The sequence below is a fragment of the Pinus tabuliformis genome, chromosome Q (genome assembly GCF_031772625.1).
Source record: "Pinus tabuliformis cultivar Carrire ecotype Pingquan chromosome Q, CPIR1, whole genome shotgun sequence".
NCBI classification, from domain to species: domain Eukaryota; kingdom Viridiplantae; phylum Streptophyta; class Pinopsida; order Pinales; family Pinaceae; genus Pinus; species Pinus tabuliformis.
Genome location: NC_142296.1, coordinates 564,102,431 through 564,126,396, shown reverse-complemented (window position 1 = coordinate 564,126,396; position 23,966 = coordinate 564,102,431). Strand labels below are relative to the sequence as shown.

The 23,966-nt window shown below is 43.9% G+C and overlaps 2 pseudogenes; both read left to right on the top strand.

Annotated features, from left to right (window-relative positions):
* The first annotated feature begins 4,178 nt into the window (after positions 1-4,178).
* LOC149220690 (putative eukaryotic translation initiation factor 5-2) lies at positions 4,179-4,853 on the top strand (annotated as a pseudogene).
* Positions 4,854-23,078: 18,225 nt separating this feature from the next.
* LOC149220689 (putative eukaryotic translation initiation factor 5-2) lies at positions 23,079-23,766 on the top strand (annotated as a pseudogene).
* The last annotated feature ends 200 nt before the right edge of the window (positions 23,767-23,966 follow it).

Here is a 23,966-nt window from a genome sequence, read left to right as displayed (position 1 = left end):
CTCTGGTTGAAACATATGAGATGATGCACCCCGACCCAAAATATAATTTGAGTATGGAGTAGTCTTTAGTGAGACTTTTTGGAAGCTTTTCCGGTCAAATTTCTCTAAAATCCGGTAGCAATTTATTGAAATCGCAAGTTTGATAGCTAATTTCTGCACAATCAAAGCGTCCTAGGGGTTTTTCAGGGTGTTGAATCCAAATATGCAGTTAAAAAACCATTTTAAATAATACAAATCAAGATTTAACCTCAATTTTTTCCGCTGGATTCCGTCACCGGAATCTCCAAAAAGTCGCACTAAAGAAAACTCCTTTGAGTATTGTGCCTTCCTTATAATATCTAGGCTCGACGAGTTCCTCCATTTTATTTTCATCATTGAACCATAAAAATAGAGTTCGAATACATCCAATACCAATTCCAAATCTAATATGAAGTGGTTAAGATTATATATTATCTCGGCAACTTAGTCTAGTAAGTCTCATAATTAACAAGGATGCTAATAATTTAATCATTTACGATATATATATATATATATATATATATATATATATATATATATATATATATATATATATATATATATATATATATATATATATATATAAATAAAAAAATAAAAAATAAAAAATAAATTGGTATGGATTATTTTTCGATTTGATGGGATGAGATACAAAACAAGTTCCCCCCAATCATCGATTATTCCATACAAATTTCGGGTTATCCCAAATCATAGGCCATTTGTGCATATAGCCTTCCTTTATACGAACATATGGACTTCTTTCAGTGATTGATATGCTACTTGTTCTGGTTTTGGATCAACCGTTGGTTCAATGGTGACTGATGCTTGAACTGACTGGTGTATGGATTGAATATAAATATATTGAATGTATATTGACTATTGTACGAATCTAACTAGTAGGCTATGATAAACTATGATGGGGACTATTGGCTGATTGACGTTGACAGACTATAGGATGACCTTCTGACGTTGAGAATTGGCTCTGACTGGGGATTATGACTAGCGTAACTTTGCAATCTTAACACAGTATTGGAAGGATTCTATGTGCTCTTGTCTTTCACAAGGTCTTCTATGGAGCCAATTGTGATTATCACTAATACATGAAGTGACATGAAGCTTTGCATAAATTTCCACTTGATTTAGAATGAACTCTAAACAATTTCGTCTAAATTTCATCTTGGCCTTCTGTTCACAAGGATGACAAGAACACAATGTCTCGAATCTTCTCTTTAATTTTTACAATTTCACTAACATGATCTATTTATATTATGTAATTGGAGTAATTTAATGTTGTTGTGACAAATTTAATATGAAATTCATATAAAGATTAGTCAAATGCCAACTTCAAATTGATACCTACATTTTATCTTCGTAGGATGACAAGAAAACATTGGCCCAGATTTCTCTTAATTTTTTTACTTTGGATCTTGGAGGATCCCTCTTGTGCCAGAAGTATTTGGATTTATATAAATCCACTATGTTGATCCATAAATAACTATAATCTAGAGTCTTATCTCTTGAGTCATTCAATGATCAAATTTAAAGTTCTATGTCGAACTTACACTGCTTATAATCCTTATTTATTGAATTTATTGCAAATTTTAGCATCGTATCCAAATGTTTGCAGACATAAGTCAATGCTAAATTTCATCTTGGTCTTGTGTTCACAAGGATGACAAGGACACAATGTCCTGAATCTTCTCTTTAATTTTTACAATTTCACTAACGTGATCTATTTATACACATGCCCTAAACAAGTTGAAGTTGGAACATTTGCTTTCCTATAGAATAACTAGCTACTTTGAATTTGGATTATTGTTGCTAATAAGATTTTGAAAACTTCAAGTAAGTAATGATTTGACTGGTGTTGGTGTGGCTATCAGGTGAGACTATAGAGGGCATCCAAGAGATTTTGTACTAATTTGTTTTCTCAGTGATTTGAATCTCCAAAACATCTTTCATGTTAGATATCATTTATCTTTTGCATCCTTCATGCCAGATATCATTTGTCTCTTTGTTTCCTTCGAGGTCCAAGGCTATTCTTGGATGTGGTTCACATCTTCCTTATGCTCCTCCAAGTTGCGATTAACTCCTCTACACTTTGTACAGTTAAAAGCCAAGGGAGTTCTCACTGATTTCTTTTGTGATTGATAAGTTCCTTAATGATGCAGAGAAGCAATAAATCGGAGAAACAACTCTTGGTTTTAAGGGTGTCATTACAGTTCCAATTACAATTACAATTACAAAGGTTTTTATGTATTTGTGAAATTAAATCTTGTCTATGATTTCATTTAAACTATAGCAAGTTGACATGTTTATGTTGCTTCTACATGTCATGTTCCTGCTCCTGCTGCCACATTATTGTTCTTTATTCAAAGGACAAAACCTAGGCAACAACCTTTCATTCATTTTATCATTCTAAAAAGGAAAATGAAGAAAAATGTAGGATCATGTGCAGGGATCTCTTGTGAGGTGACATGCCCTTTACATTTCCAAAAAGAACCCCTTCTATTGGAGAATGTTTGATGTTGTTACAATCGTTAGATTTCTTTAACAAGCCTCTACTCACAATTTATAATCAATTAAAGGGGGGAATCATTCAAATAAAATAAAAAAATTGTATCCCGAGATTGAAGTTGACAAAGGGAGAAAACATGGACATCATCAAATCAAAGACAAAAAAAGACTCCACCTACACAATTGCAATATGCAAAATATGGCCTCGAAGATCAACCGTAATTGAAGAAACTGCCATAACTTCTAGTCCAATGAGAAAATGAAGAACCATTCCAAAGATTTCATTCATTTTCCCACATGCTATAAGTCGAGGTTGAAGAGCCATGAATAAATCTGTCATCCAAAAATTTATGTGATTCATTTAGCTTTGCATGTCTTCATCAAGAGAAATTGTGAAGATGTTGAATTTCCACAAGATACAAACACAATTTCACTCCTAACATTATTTCTGTAGTCCTTATCACCATTTTCCAGTAGCTGCAATATCATCTAGAACTAGGTTTAATGGTCAGTCTAATTATGCAAGATAAAATATCTAGAGGTTATAAATTGTTTAATGAAAGAAGAGATTTCATAGTTATGCATATGACATGGGCATAGATATCTGGTTTTAGATAGAGTTTGTTGGTAGACTATATTTGGGTTGATATGAGAGCAGTTATTAATGTAGAATGTGAGCTCCACTAGGCCTTACCTTGGTGCCATCCTGGGTTGTGTACCCAACAGAATCAAGAATGCATTGTTTACATTATGTGGGAAAACATACCATTTGCCAAGAATGATTGTAATGACACTCTCCATGGTCAATACATGCATGCCTTCCTTTTTAGTTTTACATTTATGTGGCTAACCAGAGCCTCGTAACAAATTTTTTATTTATGTGAACAAACTATGATGGGTTACATATAAATGTGTATTGATAACAGTTTGGTGATACAGGAGGGTTGAGAGGCTTTGACAATGTGCTATGGAAAGTGAAAGGGTATAGAGGAGCAAGGAAGCCATCTCCTAAGTTCACTTACCATAGCTTCAATGGGGAACAAGGTGAATCTAAATGTGATTTAGCTTCAAGTTGAGTTCTCACAACTTAGATGAGCAAGGTGAAGCTAGATGTAACTTAGAATATGGGCAGGAGTTTACTGTAAGTAGCCTAATGCTCATCTCATGTATAAAATATGTCTAATGCTATGAATGTGTAAATACAGAGACAAAGATTCTAATATCAAAGACACAAATCATATCCCTGTGATGTGTTGCATGTGGGTACATTTATAATGTACATATTCGGGATAAGCTGAATACTTTTATTTTGAAAAATCCTCCGAAATAGAAGAATGGAGGAAAACATAAGAAGTCACTGAGGAGGGATGAAACTAAACACATTAAATGGGGGGGAGATTTAGATGAAGAACAAAATAGAAAGAAAGAAAGATTCAAAGAAGAAGAAAAACAATGATCTGAATTCAAAGGTGTCAAAGAATAAATCTTCTAATGAGGATGATCAATCTCCTCGAGGGGGATAGGACAACCATGATGAGGAAGCTGATGATTATGATGATGATGTAGTGGAATGGTAGACTGACACCTCTGTTGAGGTTGCTCATAAGAGGATCAAAGAGCATCTGACTCTTACTACCAGTGAAATGGTGATGTGAACTATACCTGAAGAAGGTATAAAGCAATGTACTGATATGAAGGCTGTAGGGAAGAGTGTTTCAAAGAATGCAATGGTTGAGCCTAAGAGAAAGTCTGTTGCTGAGAATGGTAAGAAATCCATAGAACTTATGCTAGAGAGTGATGATAAGGAGGAAGAGAGTGATGTTGATGAAAAATACTTGAAGACAGTTAAAGGGTTATGCATTCACGATAAGCTTCTTGCTGATTTTAATGATTTTCTTCAAAGGGAAAAGTCTCCTAATCAGTTGGTGGAGTACATGCAATCTCTCAGTGGTTCTCCTCTTGAAGTGATGATTGCATTGTTTGAGGCCCTTTTTAAGGGTGTTGGCAACGGATTTTCCAAGGAGGTTGCAAAGAGAAAGATCTACTTGTCCAAAGCTCTTTAGAATGAAGATTCCCGTTTGTTGTTGTTGAATGCAATTGATGATTTTTGCAAGCATGCCAGTGTAGATGCAGTCAAGGAGGTTGCTTTGGTTCTGAAAGTTTTATACGATGATGACATATTAGAAGAAGATGTTATTTTCCAGTGGTATGATAATCGTACTTTAAGTGTCGAAGGCAATAACTCTTCAATGTGGAAAAATGTTAAGCCATTTGTTGAGTGGCTCATAAGTGCCGAGTCTAAATCCAAAGAGGATTAGTTAGCGAACTAAATATCTTTGAACATTTTAAGTGGTGTCATCGAAGAAATTAATGTAGTTTTTCCAAATTGTTGATTCTTTTATTTCCTGAAGTTGCCTATCTATACTGTGAAACCAAGTTGAATGAAGGTATTTTTTGTGAACAATCAATTTTCACCAGGCATTTCCATCTTATATCAATCACCAAAGGTTTTTCACCCCCAACTGCATGATTCAATATTTGTAACCTTTTTTTTTTTTTAATGTGAACAAATTATGTTGGGTTACATATACATATATATATATATATATATGTGTGTGTGTGTGTGTGTGTATTAATGACAATTTGGTGATACATGATGGTTGAGAGGCTTTGACAATGTGTTATGGAAAGTGAAAGGGTGTAAAGGACGAAGGAAGCCATCTATTAAGTTCACTTACCATAACATCGATGGGGAACAAGGTGAATTTAGATGTGATTTAGCTTTAAGTTCAGTTCTCACAACTTAGATGAGCAAGATGAAGCTAAACGTGACTTAGCTAATTTAGAATACGGGAAAGAGTTTACTATAACTAGCCTAATTATCATCTCATGTATAAAATTATTTAAGAATCTCCAAACTTACAGTCCTCGGGAATTTCCATTAAAAAAACTAAATTGACTTCTTTCTAAACTCTGCAAACATATAACCCTAGAAATTAAGCTACTAAGTGGGGGAGATGATTCACAAAATTGTGCCAATGTCTAAAATTTAGAGGATGTATTCAATGAAATCAAGTTTCTTTATTTATTACTTCTATCTAATAGTAGGAACTTTTTTAATAGATTGCATAGTTATGCCTATGACATGGGCATAAATATTTGGTTTTAGATAGAGTTTGTTGCACATACACTATAATTGATCCGGATTTAAACAGGAATGCAACAAATTACAGAGATAACCATATACACAAAGATGCAGCGGAAATAATACTTCATTTCATTAATGGAAAATACTGAAATCTGCTTACAACCAGAAATGGAAATAAACCAGCTAGGGCGATGGTAGCTTATCTCTGAGAAGAAATGTGGTGGCTACATGACTCTGAACTGTGTTACAATGAGGATCGAAGGCCTATTTATTGTTGAGAAACAATGGAAAACCCTTAACATTCCGAAACCTAACCCTAGGAGATGAAACACCAAACTGTGGGCCCCGTTTGGGTAAAATGGTACGTCAACTTCCCGGGGTCGTAACTTTGGCATACGATCTCTGTTTGACGCATACAATAGCTCGTTAGAAATATCTATCCGAGCACTACCACTTTGGGAACCAGATTTCCCAAAAAACGTCGTTTAGGGCCTCAAAATGGCTCCAGAAGTTCAGAACCCGAAAAACTGCTAAAAATAGTAAGTTGTGCTACAATTAAGGAAACTGAAAATGCTGAGAGAAACAATGGTGGGGGTCCAGGTGGACTTGGCAGGTGGCCACCAATATCCACCTGGATCATTCCTCCCCCCTTAGGAAGAAATGGTCCCCATTGCGTTGAGTTCCTCCATGAGATGAGGAAACTTTTGCTGAACTTGTTCCCTGGTGAGCCACTTGCCCTGCTGAAGGAGTTGGCCTGCTTTGACAACTCGATACAGTTGGATATTCTGTTGGCGAGTGTTCTTGATCTGTGTGTCCATGATCTGATCAGTTGCATCTTGTTCCATGCAATCTGGATTTAATTCTGTGGGTTTGAGCTGTTCTGCAATGTCGGATGTGTCTAGCAATGGTGGAAAGTATGGCCGAAGGCGGTCCACATTGAACACTGGGTGCAGGCCAAGGAATGGGGGAATGCTGAGCTCAAATGCATTGTCTCCCATAGCCTTAGTAATGGTGTAAGGACCATATGAGAGTGGGCTCAATTTCCGATAGGCTCCAGTAAGGCGTTCCTTTTGCAAATGCAACCAGACTTTGTCGCCCACCTGAAACTTGTGTGGCACCCGATGTTGATCATGTCACTGCTTGTACTTGGCATTTGATTTCTCAAGAATGTCATGGACCTGCTGGCGAATATGTTGGATGCGCTCAATGAAGCTGGTGGCCTTATCTGTTTCGGACTGGACATGAGCTGAATTTATGTGAATAGTTGCAAGTGGCATGGCCACATCAATGGGGCATAGTGGCTGGAATCCCAAACCCACCTTAAAAGGGCTATGGTCAGTGGAGCTGTGAAGAGCTCGGTTGTAGCTGTACTGAACATAGGGGAGGCTCTCGTCCCATGTGCGTGGATGCTTTGAGTTATACATGCACAGAATGTGCACAATCATCCTATTGACAACCTCTGTCTAGCCATCAGTTTGAGGATGGAAGGCTGTGGACTTCGTGAGTTTGGTGTCCAGCATTGACCAGAGACTGGACCAAAATGTGCTGAGAAACCGACTGTCCCGATCTGAGATGATAGACTGTGGGATCCCAAAGTGCACCCACACTCGTTCAAAGAAGAGTTTAGCAGTGGCTTCTGCTGTGATATTCTTCTTGCAGGTTGCTATAATGGCCATCTTCGAGAACCTGTCGACGACCACAAAAACACAGTCAATTACATGCTTAGTGGAAGGAAGGCCTAACATGTAATCCATGGAGACGGATTCCCAAGGTCGACTAGGGGTAGGCAACGGGGTATAGAGACCGTGCTTCTTAATGGTCGGTTTGGCAATGGCACAGGCAGTACATGATCTGATGTACTTCCCAACATCCTGTCGAAGATTCGGCCAATAGAAATAATTTTGCAGTACTGCCACTGTTTTCTCGACCCCGAAATTCCCAGCAGCCCAACTGTAGTGTGCTTCCCAAATCATCTTGGCACGCTTTGAAGGAACACAAAGGTGACCCAGGTGGCATAACAGGGCATCCTGGAGGTGAAAATATGGAACATGCCGACCCTCCAAGAGTGTCTGGTATGTGTGGCCGAATTTTGGGCCGCTTTTGTAGAGAAGTGGCCAATCAGAAGTCTCGTGCCCACAAGAGTTGAGCACGGTGGTTAATGCCATGATCGGTGGTCGACTGAGGCAATCTGCAACATTATTGGTGCTGCCCTTCTTATACTTGATATTCAAGTGGAACTGTTGCAGGTATGTAGACCACTTCTGATGGCGATCATTCTGCAATTTCCCTTGGGTCTGTATGAACTGCAGGGGTCGGTGGTCTGTGTGGATGACCGTTTCCTTCCCCAAAATGTAATGCTTCCATTGTCGGCAGGCCTGTACAATGGAATACATCTCTTTATCATAAGTGGGGTACTTCCGGACTGTGTCTGAAAGTGTTTCACTGTGATATGCCACTGGATGTCCATGTTGAGTAAGGACTGCCCCAATAGCATAGTCAGAGGCATCTGTCTCGACCTCAGATGGTTGTTGTAAATCTGGTAACGCGAGCACTGGTGCCGTGCAGAGGCGATCCTTCAACTCCCTGAATGCCTTCTGTTGAGATTCAGACCAAAAGAATTTTGCTTTCGCCCCTCCCTTGGTGACTTGACTCAAGGGCCAAGAAATATGAGAAAACCCCAACACGAACCTGCGGTAGAAGTTGGCAAGACCTAGAAAGCTGCGGAGCTCTGTTAGAGTGGTTGGAGAGGGCCAATCCCGAATGACTTGGATCTTGGCTGGATCGACATGCACCCCCTGTTCATCAATGATGTATCCCAGATACTGAACCTGGGTCATGCCAAAAGTGCATTTCTCCAAATTGGCACATAGCTTGTGTTGCCGCAGTGTTTGGAGAACCTGTCGGATGTGGTGGAGGTGCTCTTCCCAACTCTGGCTGAAGATCAGAATGTCATCCAAGTATACTACTACAAAGGAGTTGGTGAATGGCCGCAAGATGTCATCCATTAGCCTCATGAAGGTTGCAGGAGCATTCGTCAATCCGAAAGGCATAACCAACCATTCGAAAAGGCCCTCCTTGGATTTGAAGGCAGTCTTCCACACATCAGAGGGTTCGATTGGTACCTGGTGATATCCTGACTTCAGATCGATCTTGCTGAAATATTTCGCCCCTTTAGTTGGTCCAGGAGGTCATCAATCCGCGGGATCGGGTACCTATTACGGACAGTGATCTTGTTCAGCGCCCGATAGTCAATACAGAGTCTCCACGTCCCATCCTTCTTCTGTACCAACACGATCGGGCTCCCACAAGGCGATGAACTCGGACGGATGTGACCTTTCTATAGGAGCTCCTGAATCTGCCTCTTGATTTCATTGTTCTCTAGAACGAAGCGCCGATAAATTGGTCCATTGGGTAGCGGCGCACCTGGGGTCAGATCGATGGAGTGCTTGACCTGACAGTGCAGAGGAACCCCTGCAGGGGAGGTGAAGATGTCCTCGTACTCCTCCACAATCTTGTCCATCTGTAGTTGTCGTGCAGAGGGACCCTGTTTGGAGGCCGCGGCCACCGTCTTCTTCTTTCCTTGAGGGCGTATCATCAGGAAAACAAATTTCCTGGTTTTGGAAATGATCTTACTGCATTGTTTTGCAGTAATCAAAGAGATGGCGGTAGGTGGTGCTACCTCTGGTATCCTGTACAACTTATCTCCCAATGTAATAATAACAGCATGGGGCCTTGATTCATACACAACATGTCGCTTCCACAAGTATGGTTGTCCTAATAATACATCACAAACTTCAAGGGGAGCAATGTCACACAATACCTCATCCGTGAAGGGCTTGATGTTGTATGGAAGGCGACACTGCTGGCTCACGCGAAGATCTCGTCCTTGGTGAAGCCACCCAATGGTGTATGGTTGTGGATGTGCTGTGGTCGGTAAGCCCAACCGCTTCACGACCTCTGCCGAAATGAGGTTCTTTTGACTCCCGCTATCAACAATGAACTGTATCGGGGAGCCCTTTACCCACATCTGGGAGTGGAAGAGACGCTCCTCCTCCTCTGGATCTTCGGGTTCATTTTTCTGGATCTTTGCGGTAGCAACAGTGGCGTTGGGATCCGCATCAATGATCTGCTTCCCTTTTTCATTCCCCTTATCGGGTTCTGACTCAGAGTCGGAACATGCATCTGATTCTGAAACCTTTAGCTCAGCCACCAGTGACTGCTTGGCCCGACACTCACTTGTGTTGTGAGTGGAGCTCTTATGGAACTCACACCATTTTCCAGTGTCCTTTTTCGGCTTCGCGGCGCTGTTCTTTGCTTGCAGCTTCGGCGGGTTGTCTTGGGCTGTCCCGCCTTGGCTTTGTCCTTTGTTCTGTGGTTTAGGGGCACCTTTCCCCTGCTTTGGATTCGCAGATCCAAAGTCTCGCTTCTTTTGTTTAAACTTCTGCTCGACCTTGACGGCATATCGGTATGCTGCGCCGAGCGAGGAGATGTTCAGGAATTGTATTTCTTCCTGGATGTACTTGTGCAGGCAATCACGGTATTTGAGTATCAAATGTTGCTCCGAATCCTTGATACCCAACTTTGTGCGAAGGGTATGGAAAAGATTGGTGAACTCCGGCACGTCTTGGTCCCTTCCCTGCCGCAGCGTGGTCCACTTTATGTATTCATCCTCATAGCTTCCGACAGGGTAGTACTGCTCCTTGATGGCATCCCGGAATGAATTCCAGGTGGGTGCGGCTGAAAATAGTGAGCCAGTACTTTCATCCTTCTGCTCGCAGTAGGTTTCCCACCAGTCCTTGACGTGGGGGGCTGCTTTGAGAAGAGCGAAAACAATCTTTTCCCGACTCGAAAATTCATGAACAGAAAAATAACCCTCTAGCAGATTTAACCATTTATCTACGGCATCTGCGTCTATCTGACCCTCGAATATGGGGATTTCAAAATTAACTTGTACCTTAAAGGGCGTGGCATTTCCAGAGTAGCTGCTGGAAGCCGATGCGTCGCTTCTGGGTAGCCGCTGAAGGATTTGGGCAAAGCTGTCCATCATCGCGTTCCATTGTCGCTCGAGGGCTTCTTCGAGCAAGATTTTGATGGGATCTCCTGCCCCCTCGTCTTTCTTCTCATCCGCCATGGGAGGCCGTCGGGATTTGCGAGGCTGGTCTTGCAAAGGTTCAACCAGTTCAAGCCCTAACTCCTTATATCCCGACCTTGTTGGGGACATGCAAAGAAAAACAAAGAAAAAAGTAGACCGCTCTGATACCACTGATCCGGATTTAAACAGGAACGCAACAAATTACAGAGATAACCATATACACAAAGATGCAGCGGAAATAATACTTCATTTCATTAATGGAAAATACTGAAATATGCTTACAACCAGAAATGGAAATAAACCAGCTAGGGCGATGGTAGCTTATCTCTGAGAAGAGATGTGATGGCTACATGCCTCTGAACTGTGTTACAATGAGGCTCGAAGGCCTATTTATTGTTGAGAAACAATGGAAAACCCTTAACATTCCAAAACCTAACCCTAGGAGATGAAACGCCAAACTGTGGGCCCCGTTTGGGTAAATTGGTACATCAACTTCCCGGGGTCGTAACTTTGGCATACGATCTCCGTTTGACGCGTACAATAGCTCGTTAGAAAGATCTATCCGAGCACTACCACTTTGGAAGGGAAACATCGGTCCATGGACCCATGTTGCCCCCAGATTTCCCAAAAAAACGTCGTTTAGGGCCTCAAAACGGCTCCGGAAGTTCAGGACCCGAAAAACTGCTAAAAATAGTAAGTTGTGCTACAATTAAGGAAACTGAAAATGCTGAGAGAAACAATGGTGGGGGTCCAGGTGGACTTGGCAGGTGGCCACCAATATCCACCTGGATCATTCCTCCCCCCTTAGGAAGCAATGGTCCCCATTGCGTTGAGCTCCTCCATGAGATGAGGAAACTTTTGCTGAACTTGTTCCCTGGTGAGCCACTTGCCCTGCTGAAGGAGTTGGCCTGCTTTGACAACTCGATACAGTTGGATATTCTGTTGGCGAGTGTTCTTGATCTGATCAGTTGCAGCTTGTTCCATGCAATCTGGATTTAATTCTGTGGGTTTGAGCTGTTCTGCAATGTCGGATGTGTCTAGCAATGGTGGAAAGTATGGCCGAAGGCGGTCCACATTGAACACTGGGTGCAGGCCAAGGAATGGGGGAATGCTGAGCTCAAATGCATTGTCTCCCATAGCCTTAGTAATGGTGTAAGGACCATATCGGAGTGGTCTCAATTTCCGATAGGCTCCAGTAAGGCGTTCCTTTTGCAAATGCAACCAGACTTTGTCGCCCACCTGAAACTTGTGTGGCACCCGATGTTGATCATGTCGCTGCTTGTACTTGGCATTTGATTTCTCAAGAATGTCATGGACCTGCTGGCGAATATGTTGGATGCGCTCAATGAAGCTGGTGGCCTTATCTGTTTCGGACTGGACATGAGCTGAATTTATGTGAGTAGCTGCAAGTGGCATGGCCACATCAATGGGGCATAGTGGCTGGAATCCCAAACCCACCTGAAAAGGGCTATGGCCAGTGGAGCTGTGAAGAGCTCGGTTGTAGCTGTGCTGAACATAGGGGAGGCTCTCGTCCCATGTGCGTGGATGCTTTGAGTTATACATGCGCAGAATGTGCACAATCATCCTATTGACAACCTCTGTCTGGCCATCAGTTTGAGGATGGAAGGCTGTGGACTTCGTGAGTTTGGTGTCCAGCATTGACCAGAGACTGGACCAAAATGTGCTGAGAAACCGACTGTCCCGATCTGAGATGATAGACTGTGGGATCCCAAAGTGCACCCACACTCGTTCAAAGAAGAGTTTAGCAGTGGCTTCTGCTGTGATATTCTTCTTGCAGGCCACCATAATGGCCATCTTCGAGAACCTGTCGACGACCACAAAAACACAGTCATTTCCATGCTTAGTGGAAGGAAGGCCTGACATGTAATCCATGGAGATGGATTCCCAAGGTCGACTAGGGGTAGGCAACGGGGTATAGAGGCCGTGCTTCTTAATGGTCGGTTTGGCAATGGCACAGGCAGTACATGATCTGATGTACTTCCCAACATCCTGTCGAAGATTCGGCCAATAGAAATAATTTTGCAGTACTGCCACTGTTTTCTCGACCCCGAAATGCCCAGCAGCCCGACTGTAGTGTGCTTCCCAAATCATCTTGGCACGCTCGCTTGAAGGAACACAAAGGTGACCGAGGTGGCATAATAGGGCATCCTGGAGGTGAAAATCTGCAACATGCCGACCCTCCAAGAGTGTCTGGTATGTGTGGCCGAATTCTGGGTCGCTTTTGTAGAGAAGTGGCCAATCAGAAGTCTCGTGCCCACAAGAGTTGAGCACGGTGGTTAACGCCATGATCGGTGGTCGACTGAGGCAATCTGCAACATTATTGGTGCTGCCCTTCTTATACTTGATATTCAAGTGGAACTGTTGCAGGTATGTAGACCACTTCTGATGGCGATCATTCTGCAATTTCCCTTGGGTCTGTATGAACTGCAGGGGTCGGTGGTCTGTGTGGATGACCGTTTCCTTCCCCAAAATGTAATGCTTCCATTGTCGGCAGGCCTGTACAATGGAATACATCTCTTTATCATAAGTGGGGTACTTCCGGACTGTGTCTGAAAGTGTTTCACTGTGATATGCCACTGGATGTCCATGTTGAGTAAGGACTGCCCCAATAGCATAGTCAGAGGCATCTGTCTCGACCTCAAATGGTTGTTGTAAATCTGGTAACGCGAGCACTGGTGCCGTGCAGAGGCGATCCTTCAACTCCATGAATGCCTTCTGTTGAGATTCAGACCAAAAGAATTTTGCTTTCGCCCCTCCCTTGGTGACTTGACTCAAGGGCCAAGAAATATGAGAAAACCCCAACACAAACCTGCGGTAGAAGTTGGCAAGACCTAGAAAGCTGCGGAGCTCTGTTAGAGTGGTTGGAGAGGGCCAATCCCGAATGACTTGGATCTTGGCTGGATCGACATGCACCCCCTGTTCATCAATGATGTATCCCAGATACTGAACCTGGGTCATGCCAAAAGTGCATTTCTCCAAATTGGCACATAGCTTGTGTTGCCGCAGTGTTTGGAGAACCTGTCGGATGTGGTGGAGGTGCTCTTCCCAACTCTGGCTGAAGATCAGAATGTCATCCAAGTATACTACTACAAAGGAGTTGGTGAATGGCCGCAAGATGTCATCCATTAGCCTCATAAAGGTTGCAGGAGCATTCGTCAATCCGAAAGGCATGACCAACCATTCGAAGAGGCCCTCCTTGGATTTGAAGGCAGTCTTCCACACATCAGAGGGTTCGATTGGTACCTGGTGATATCCTGACTTCAGATCGATCTTGCTGAAATATTTCGCCCCCTTTAGTTGGTCTAGGAGGTCATCAATCCGCGGGATCGGGTACCTATTACGGACAGTGATCTTGTTCAGCGCCCGATAGTCAATACAGAGTCTCCACGTCCCATCCTTCTTCTGTACCAACACGATCGGGCTCCCACAGGGCGATGAACTCGGACGGATGTGACCTTTCTGCAGGAGCTCCTGAATCTGCCTCTTGATTTCATTGTTCTCCAGAACGGAGCGCCGATAAATTGGTCCATTGGGTAGCGGCGCACCTGGGGTCAGATCGATGGAGTGCTTGACTTGACAGTGCAGAGGAACCCCTGCCGGGGAGGTGAAGATGTCCTCGTACTCCTCCACAACCTTGTCCATCTGTAGTTGTCGTGCAGAGGGACCCCGTTTGGAGGCCGCGGCCACTGTCTTCTTCTTTCCTTGAGGGCGTATCATCAGGAAAACAAATTTCCTGGTTTTGGAAATGATCTTACTGCATTGTTTTGCAGTAATCAAAGAGATGGCGGCAGGTGGTGCTACCTCTGGTATCCTGAACAACTTATTTCCCAATGTAATAATAACAGCACGGGGCCTTGATTCATACACAGCATGTCGCTTCCACAAGTATGGTTGTCCTAGTAATACATCACAAACTTCAAGGGGAGCAATGTCACACAATACCTCATCCGTGAAGGGCTTGATGTTGTATGGAAGGCGACACTGCTGGCTCACGCGAAGATCTCGTCCTTGGTGAAGCCACCCAATGGTGTATGGTTGTGGATGTGCTGTGGTCGGTAAGCCCAACCGCTTCACGACCTCTGCCGAAATGAGGTTCTTTTGACTCCCGCTATCAACAATGAACTGTATCGGGGAGCCCTTTACCCACATCTGGGAGTGGAAGAGACGCTCCTCCTCCTCTGGATCTTCGGGTTCATTTTTCTGGATCTTTGCGGTAGCAACAGTGGCGCTGGGATCCGCATCAATGATCTGCTTCCCTTTTTCATACCCCTTATCGGGTTCTGACTCAGAGTCGGAACATGCATCTGATTCTGAAACCTTTAGCTCAGCCACCAGTGACTGCTTGGCCCGACACTCACTTGTGTTGTGAGTGGAGCTCTTATGGAACTCGCACCATTTTCCAGTGTCCTTTTTCGGCTTCGCGGCGCTGTTCTTTGCTTGCAGCTTCGGCTGGTTGTCTTGGGCTGTCCCGCCTTGGCTTTGTCCTTTGTTCTGTGGTTTAGGGGCACCTTTCCCCTGCTTTGGATTCGCAGATCCAAAGTCTCGCTTCTTTTGTTTAAACTTCTGCTCGACCTTGACGGCATATCGGTATGCTGCGCCGAGCGAGGGGATGTTTAGGAATTGTATTTCTTCCTGGATGTACTTGTGCAGGCAGCCACGGTATTTGAGTATCAAATGTTGCTCCGAATCCTTGATACCCAACTTTGTGCGAAGGGTATGGAAAAGATTGGTGAACTCCGGCACGTCTTGGTCCCTTCCCTGCCGCAGCGTGGTCCACTTTATGTATTCATCCTCATAGCTTCCGACAGGGTAGTACTGCTCCTTGATGGCATCCCGGAACGAATTCCAGGTGGGTGCGGCTGAAAATAGTGAGCCAGTACTTTCATCCTTCTGCTCGCAGTAGGTTTCCCACCAGTCCTTGACGTGGGGGGCTGCTTTGAGAAGAGCAAAAACAATCTTTTCCCGACTCGAAAATTCATGAACAGAAAAATAACCCTCTAGCAGATTTAACCATTTATCTACGGCATCTGCGTCTATCTGACCCTCGAATATGGGGATTTCAAAATTAACTTGTACCTTAAAGGGTGTGGCGTTTCCAGAGTAGCTGCTGGAAGCCGATGCGTCGCTTCTGGGTAGCCGCTGAAGGATCTGGGCAAAGCTGTCCATCATCGCGTTCCGTTGTCGCTCGAGGGCTTCTTCGAGCAAGATTTTGATGGGATCTCCTGCCCCCTCGTCTTTCTTCTCGTCCGCCATGGGAGGCCGTCGGGATTTGCGAGGCTGGTCTTGCAAAGGTTCAACCAGTTCAAGCCCTAACTCCTTATATCCCGACCTTGTTGGGGACATGCAAAGAAAAACAGAGAAAAAAGCAGACCGCTCTGATACCACTGATCCGGATTTAAACAGGAACGCAACAAATTACAGAGATAACCATATACACAAAGATGCAGCGGAAATAATACTTCATTTCATTAATGGAAAATACTGAAATATGCTTACAACCAGAAATGGAAATAAACCAGCTAGGGCGATGGTAGCTTATCTCTGAGAAGAGATGTGATGGCTACATGCCTCTGAACTGTGTTACAATGAGGCTCGAAGGCCTATTTATTGTTGAGAAACAATGGAAAACCCTTAACATTCCAAAACCTAACCCTAGGAGATGAAACGCCAAACTGTGGGCCCCGTTTGGGTAAATTGGTACATCAACTTCCCGGGGTCGTAACTTTGGCATACGATCTCCGTTTGACGCGTACAATAGCTCGTTAGAAAGATCTATCCGAGCACTACCACTTTGGGAAGGGCAACATCGGTCCATGGACCGATGTTGCCCCCAGATTTCCCAAAAAAACGTCGTTTAGGGCCTCAAAACGGCTCCGGAAGTTCAGGACCCGAAAAACTGCTAAAAATAGTAAGTTGTGCTACAATTAAGGAAACTGAAAATGCTGAGAGAAACAATGGTGGGGGTCCAGGTGGACTTGGCAGGTGGCCACCAATATCCACCTGGATCATTCCTCCCCCTTAGGAAGCAATGGTCCCCATTGCGTTGAGTTCCTCCATGAGATGAGGAAACTTTTGCTGAACTTGTTCCCTGGTGAGCCACTTGCCCTGCTGAAGGAGTTGGCCTGCTTTGACAACTCGATACAGTTGGATATTCTGTTGGCGAGTGTTCTTGATCTGTGTGTCCATGATCCGATCAGTTGCAGCTTGTTCCATGCAATCTGGATTTAATTCTGTGGGTTTGAGCTGTTCTGCAATGTCGGATGTGTCTAGCAATGGTGGAAAGTATGGCCGAAGGCGGTCCACATTGAACATTGGGTGCAGGCCAAGGAATGGGGGAATGCTGAGCTCAAATGCATTGTCTCCCATAGCCTTAGTAATGGTGTAAGGACCATATCGGAGTGGTCTCAATTTCCGATAGGCTCCAGTAAGGCGTTCCTTTTGCAAATGCAACCAGACTTTGTCGCCCACCTGAAACTTGTGTGGCACCCGATGTTGATCATGTCGCTGCTTGTACTTGGCATTTGATTTCTCAAGAATGTCATGGACCTGCTGGCGAATATGTTGGATGCGCTCAATGAAGCTGGTGGCCTTATTTGTTTCGGACTGGACATGAGCTGAATTTATGTGAGTAGCTGCAAGTGGCATGGCCACATCAATGGGGCATAGTGGCTGGAATCCCAAACCCACCTGAAAAGGGCTATGGCCAGTGGAGCTGTGAAGAGCTCGGTTGTAGCTGTGCTGAACATAGGCGAGGCTCTCGTCCCATGTGCGTGGATGCTTTGAGTTATACATGCGCAGAATGTGCACAATCATCCTATTGACAACCTCTGTCTGGCCATCAGTTTGAGGATGGAAGGCTGTGGACTTCGTGAGTTTGGTGTCCAGCATTGACCAGAGACTGGACCAAAATGTGCTGAGAAACCGACTGTCCCGATCTAAGATGATAGACTGTGGGATCCCAAAGTGCACCCACACTCGTTCAAAGAAGAGTTTAGCAGTGGCTTCTGCTGTGATATTCTTCTTGCAGGTTGCCATAATGGCCATCTTCGAGAACCTGTCGACGACCACAAAAACACAGTCATTTCCATGCTTAGTGGAAGGAAGGCCTGACATGTAATCCATGGAGATGGATTCCCAAGGTCGACTAGGGGTAGGCAACGGGGTATAGAGGCCGTGCCTCTTAATGGTCGGTTTGGCAATGGCACAGGCAGTACATGATCTGATGTACTTCCCAACATCCTGTCGAAGATTCAGCCAATAGAAATAATTTTGCAGTACTGCCACTGTTTTCTCGACCCCGAAATTCCCAGCAGCCCGACTGTAGTGTGCTTCCCAAATCATCTTGGCACGCTCACTTGAAGGAACACAAAGGTGACCCAGGTGGCATAACAGGGCATCCTGGAGGTGAAAATCTGGAACATGCTGACCCTCCAAGAGTGTCTGGTATGTGTGGTCGAATTCTGGGTCGCTTTTGTAGAGAAGTGGCCAATCAGAAGTCTCGTGCCCACAAGAGTTGAGCACGGTGGTTAACGCCATGATCGGTGGTCGACTGAGGCAATCTGCAACATTATTGGTGCTGCCCTTCTTATACTTGATATTCAAGTGGAACTGTTGCAGGTATGTAGACCACTTCTGATGGCGATCATTCTGCAATTTCCCTTGGGTCTGTATGAACTGCAGGGGTCGGTGGTCTGTGTGGATGACCGTTTCCTTCCCCAAAATGTAATGCTTCCATTGTCGGCAGGCCTGTACAATGGAATACATCTCTTTATCATAAGTGGGGTACTTCCGGACTGTGTCTGAAAGTGTTTCACTGTGATATGCCACTGGATGTCCATGTTGAGTAAGGACTGCCCCAATAGCATAGTCAGAGGCATCTGTCTCGACCTCAAATTTTTGTTGTAAATCTGGTAACGCGAGCACTGGTGCCGTGCAGAGGCGATCCTTCAACTCCATGAATGCCTTCTGTTGAGATTCAGACCAAAAGAATTTTTCTTTCGCCCCTCCCTTGGTGACTTGACTCAAGGGCCAAGTAATATGAGAAAACCCCAACACGAACCTGCGGTAGAAGTTGGCAAGACCTAGAAAGCTGCGGAGCTCTGTTAGAGTGGTTGGAGATGGCCAATTTCGAATGACTTGGATCTTGGCTGGATCGACATGCACCCCCTGTTCATCAATGATGTATCCCAGATACTGAACCTGGGTCATGCCAAAAGTGCATTTCTCCAAATTGGCACATAGCTTGTGTTGCCGCAGTGTTTGGAGAACCTGTCGGATGTGGTGGAGGTGCTCTTCCCAACTTGGCTGAAGATCAGAATGTCATCCAAGTATACTACTACAAAGGAGTTGGTGAATGGCCGCAAGATGTCATCCATTAGCCTCATGAAGGTTGCAGGAGCATTCGTCAATCCGAAAGGCATAACCAACCATTCGAAAAGGCCCTCCTTGGATTTGAAGGTAGTCTTCCACACATCAGAGGGTTCTATTGGTACCTGGTGATATCCTGACTTCAGATCGATCTTGCTGAAATATTTCGCCCCCTTTAGTTGGTCCAGGAGGTCCTCAATCCGCTGGATCGGGTACCTATTACGGACAGTGATCTTGTTCAGCGCCCGATAGTCAATACAGAGTCTCCACGTCCCATCCTTCTTCTGTACCAACACGATCGGTCTCCCACAAGGCGATGAACTCGGACGGATGTGACCTTTCTGCAGGAGCTCCTGAATCTGCCTCTTGATTTCATTGTTCTCTAGAACGGAGCGCCAATAAATTGGTCCATTGGGTAGCGGCGCACCTGGGGTCAGGTCGATGGAGTGCTTGACCTGACAGTGCAGAGGAACCCCTGCAGGGGAGGTGAAGATGTCCTCGTACTCTTCCACAACCTTGTCCATCTGTAGTTGTCGTGCAGAGGGACCCCGTCTGGAGGCCGCGGCCACCGTCTTCTTATTTCCTTGAGGGCGTATCATCAGGAAAACAAATTTCTTGGTTTTGGAAATGATCTTACTGCATTGTTTTGCAGTAATCAAAGAGATGGCGGTAGGTGGTGCTATCTCTGGTATCTTGTACAACTTATCTCCCAATGTAATAATAACAGCACGGGGCCTTGATTCATACATAGCATGTCACTTCCACAAGTATGGCTGTCCTAATAATACATCACAAACTTCAAGGGGAGCAATGTCACACAATACCTCATCCGTGAAGGGCTTGATGTTGTATGGAAGGCGACACTGCTGGCTCACGCGAAGATCTCGTCCTTGGTGAAGCCACCCAATGGTGTATGGTTGTGGATGTGCTGTGGTCGGTAAGCCCAACTGCTTCACGACCTCTGCCGAAATGAGGTTCTTTTGACTCCCGCTATCAACAATGAACTGTATCGGGGAGCCCTTTACCCACATCTGGGAGTGGAAGAGACGCTCCTCCTCCTCTGGATCTTCTGGTTTATTTTTCTGGATCTTGGCGGTAGCAACAGTGGCGTTGGGATCCGCATCAATGATCTGCTTCCCTTTTTCATTCCCCTTATTGGGTTCTGACTCAGAGTCAGAACATGCATCTGATTCTGAAACCTTTAGCTCAGCCACCAGTGACTGCTTGGCCCGACACTCACTTGTGTTGTGAGTGGAGCTCTTATGGAACTCACACCATTTTCCAGTGTCCTTCTTCGGCTTCGTGGCGCTGTTCTTTGCTTGCAGCTTCGGCGGGTTGTCTTGGGTTGTCCCGCCTTGGCTTTGTCCTTTGTTCTGTGGTTTAGGGGCACCTTTCCCCTGCTTTGGATTCGCAGATCCAAAGTCTCGCTTCTTTTGTTTAAACTTCTACTCGACCTTGACGACATATCAGTATGCTACGCCGAGCGAGGAGATGTTCAGGAATTGTATTTCTTCCTGGATGTACTTGTGCAGGCAGCCACAGTATTTGAGTATCAAATGTTGCTCCGAATCCTTGATACCCAACTTTGTGCGAAGGGTATGGAAAAGATTGGTGAACTCCGGCACGTCTTGGTCCCTTCCCTGCCGCAGCGTGGTCCACTTTATGTATTCATCCTCATAGTATCCGACAGGGTAGTATTGCTCCTTGATGGCATCCTGGAATGAATTCCAGGTGGGTGCGGCTGAAAATAGTGAGCCAGTACTTTCATCCTTCTGCTCGCAGTAGGTTTCCCACCAGTTCTTGACGTGGGGGGCTGCTTTGAGAAGAGCGAAAACAATCTTTTCCCGACTCGAAAATTCATGAACAGAAAAATAACCCTCTAATAGATTTAACCATTTATCTACGGCATCTGCGTCTATCTGACCCTCGAATATGGGGATTTAAAAATTAAGTTGTACCTTAAAGGGCGTGGCGTTTCCAGAGTAGCTGCTGGAAGCCGATGCATCGCTTCTGGGTAGCCGCTGAAAGATTTGGGCAAAGCTGTTCATCATCGTGTTCCGTTGTCACTCGAGGGCTTCTTCGAGCAAGATTTTGATGGGATCTCCTGCCCCCTCGTCTTTCTTCTCATCCACCATGGGAGGTCGTCGGGATTTGCGAGGATGGTCTTGCAAATGTTCGCCCAGTTCAAGCCCTAACTCCTTATATCCCGACCTTGTTGGGGACATGCAAAGAAAAACAGAGAAAAAAGCAGACCGCTCTGATACCACTGATCCAGATTTAAACAGGAACGCAACAAATTACAGAGATAACCATATACACAAAGATGCAGTGGAAATAATATTTCATTTCATTAATGGAAAATACTGAAATATGCTTACAACTAGAAATGGAAATAAACCAGCTAGGGCGATGGTAGCTTATCTCTGAGAAGAGATGTGGTGGCTACATGCCTCTGAACTGTGTTACAATGAGGCTCGAAGGCCTATTTATTGTTGAGAAATAATGGAAAACCCTTAACATTCCAAAACCTAACCTTAGGAGATGAAACGCCAAACTGTGGGCCCCGTTTGGGTAAATTGGTACATCAACCTCCCGGGGTCGTAACTTTGGCATACGATCTCCGTTTGACGCATACAATAGCTTGTTACAAAGATCTATCCGAGCACTACCACTTTGGGAAGTGCAACACCGGTTGATGGACCCATGTTGCCCCCAGATTTCCAAAAAAACGTCGTTTAGGTCCTCAAAACGGCTCCAGAAGTTCAGGACCCGAAAAACTACTAAAAATAGTAAGTTGTGCTACAATTAAGGAAACTGAAAATGCTAAGAGAAACAATGGTGGGGGTCCAGGTGGACTTGGCAGGTGGCCACCAATATCCACCTGGATCAATAATGTGGGGTATCGTAGATTTTCTTTGTGTTGATATGAGATCGATTATTAATGCAGAATGTGAGGTCCACTAGGCCTTACCTTGGTGCCATCTTGGGTCATGTATCCAATAGAATCAAGAATGCACAATTTACATTATACGGGAAAGCATACCATTTGCCCAAGAATGATGGCAATAACACTCTCCATGGTCAATACCTGCCTGCCTTCCATTTTTAGTTGTACATTTATGTGGCTAACCAAAGCCGTGTAACAAAATTTTTATTTATGTGAACAAATTATGTTGGGTTACATATATATGTGTATTGATGATAGTTTGGTGATACAGGAGAGTTGAGAGGCTTTGACAATGTGCTATGGAAAGTGAGAGTGTATATAGGAGGAAGGAAGCCATATATTAAGTTCAATTACCAGAACTTCGATGGGGAAGAAGGTGAATATAGATGTGATTTAGCTTTAAGTTCAGTTCTCACAGCTTAGATAAGCAAGGTGGGGCTAGATGTGACTTAACTTTAAAATATGGGTAGGAGTTTATTGTAACTAGCCTAATTCTCATCTCATGTATAAAAATTTCCAGGGTTATCGATGTGGAAATCCAAAGATAGAGATTCTAATATCAAAGACACAAATGATATCCCTGCGATGTGATACATGTGCTTACATTTCTAATGTAGATATGTGGGATAAGCTGACTACTTTTATTTTGAAAAATCCTCTAGAATAGAAGAAGGGAGGAAAAGGTAAGGAGTCACTGAGGAGGGATGAAAAGGAGCACAATAAAATTGGGGAATCTTTAGATGAAGAACATAATGAAAATAAAGAAAGATTCAAAGAAGAAAAACAACAATGTGAATTCAAAGGTGTCAAAGAAGAAACCTTCCGATGAGGATGATTAATATCCTTGAGGGAGATAAGACGATCATAATGAGAAAGTTGATGATGATGGAGTGGAATGGTAGAATGACACCTCTATTGAGGTTGCTCAAAAGAGGATCAAGGAGCAAATGACTCTTGCTACCAGTGAAATGATGATGTTAACTATACCTGAAGAGGTACAAAACAACATACTGAAATGAAGGTTGTAGGAAAGACCGTTTCAAAGAACACAATAGGCAAGCCTTTCAGAACCAAAGAAACCTCCTTGATTGCTGCTAAGAATGGTAAGAAATCCACAAAACTTATGTCAGCGAGTGATGATAAGGAGGAAGAGCATGATGTTGACAAGAAAGACTTGAATACAGTTAAAGGGATAAACATTCATAATAAGCTTATTGTTGATTTTAATGATTTTCTTCAAAGGGGAAAGTCTCCTAATCAGTTGGCAGAGTACATGTAATCTCTCAATGGTTCTCCTCAAGAATTGATGACTGCATTGTTTGAGGCCCATTTTAAGGGTGTTCGCAAGGGATTTTGCAAGGAGGTTTCAAAGAGAATGATCTACTTTTGCAAAGCTTTTCATGATGAAGATTCCTAGTTGTTGTTTTTTAATGCAATTGATGCTTTTTGCAATCATGCCAATGAAGATGCAGTCAAGGAGGTTGCTTTGTTTCTGGAAGTTTTATATGATGATAATATATTAAAAGAAGTTGTTATTTTCTAGTGGTATAATAATCGTACTTTAGGTGCGAAGGCAATAACTCTTCAATGTGGAAAAATGTTAAGCCATTTGTTGAGTGACACACAAGTGCCAAGTCTTAATCCGAAGAGGATTAGTTAGCGAACTAAATATCTTTGACCATTTTAAGTGGTGTCACCGAAGATATTAGTGTAGTGTTTCCAAATTGCTAATGTTTTTATATCTTGAAGTTGCATGTCTAGACTGTGCAACCAAGTTGAATAGAGGTTTTTATTTCAAATCTTTGTGTTTCATGGTATTTATAACTCAACACGTATCCTTTAACATTTAACATTAA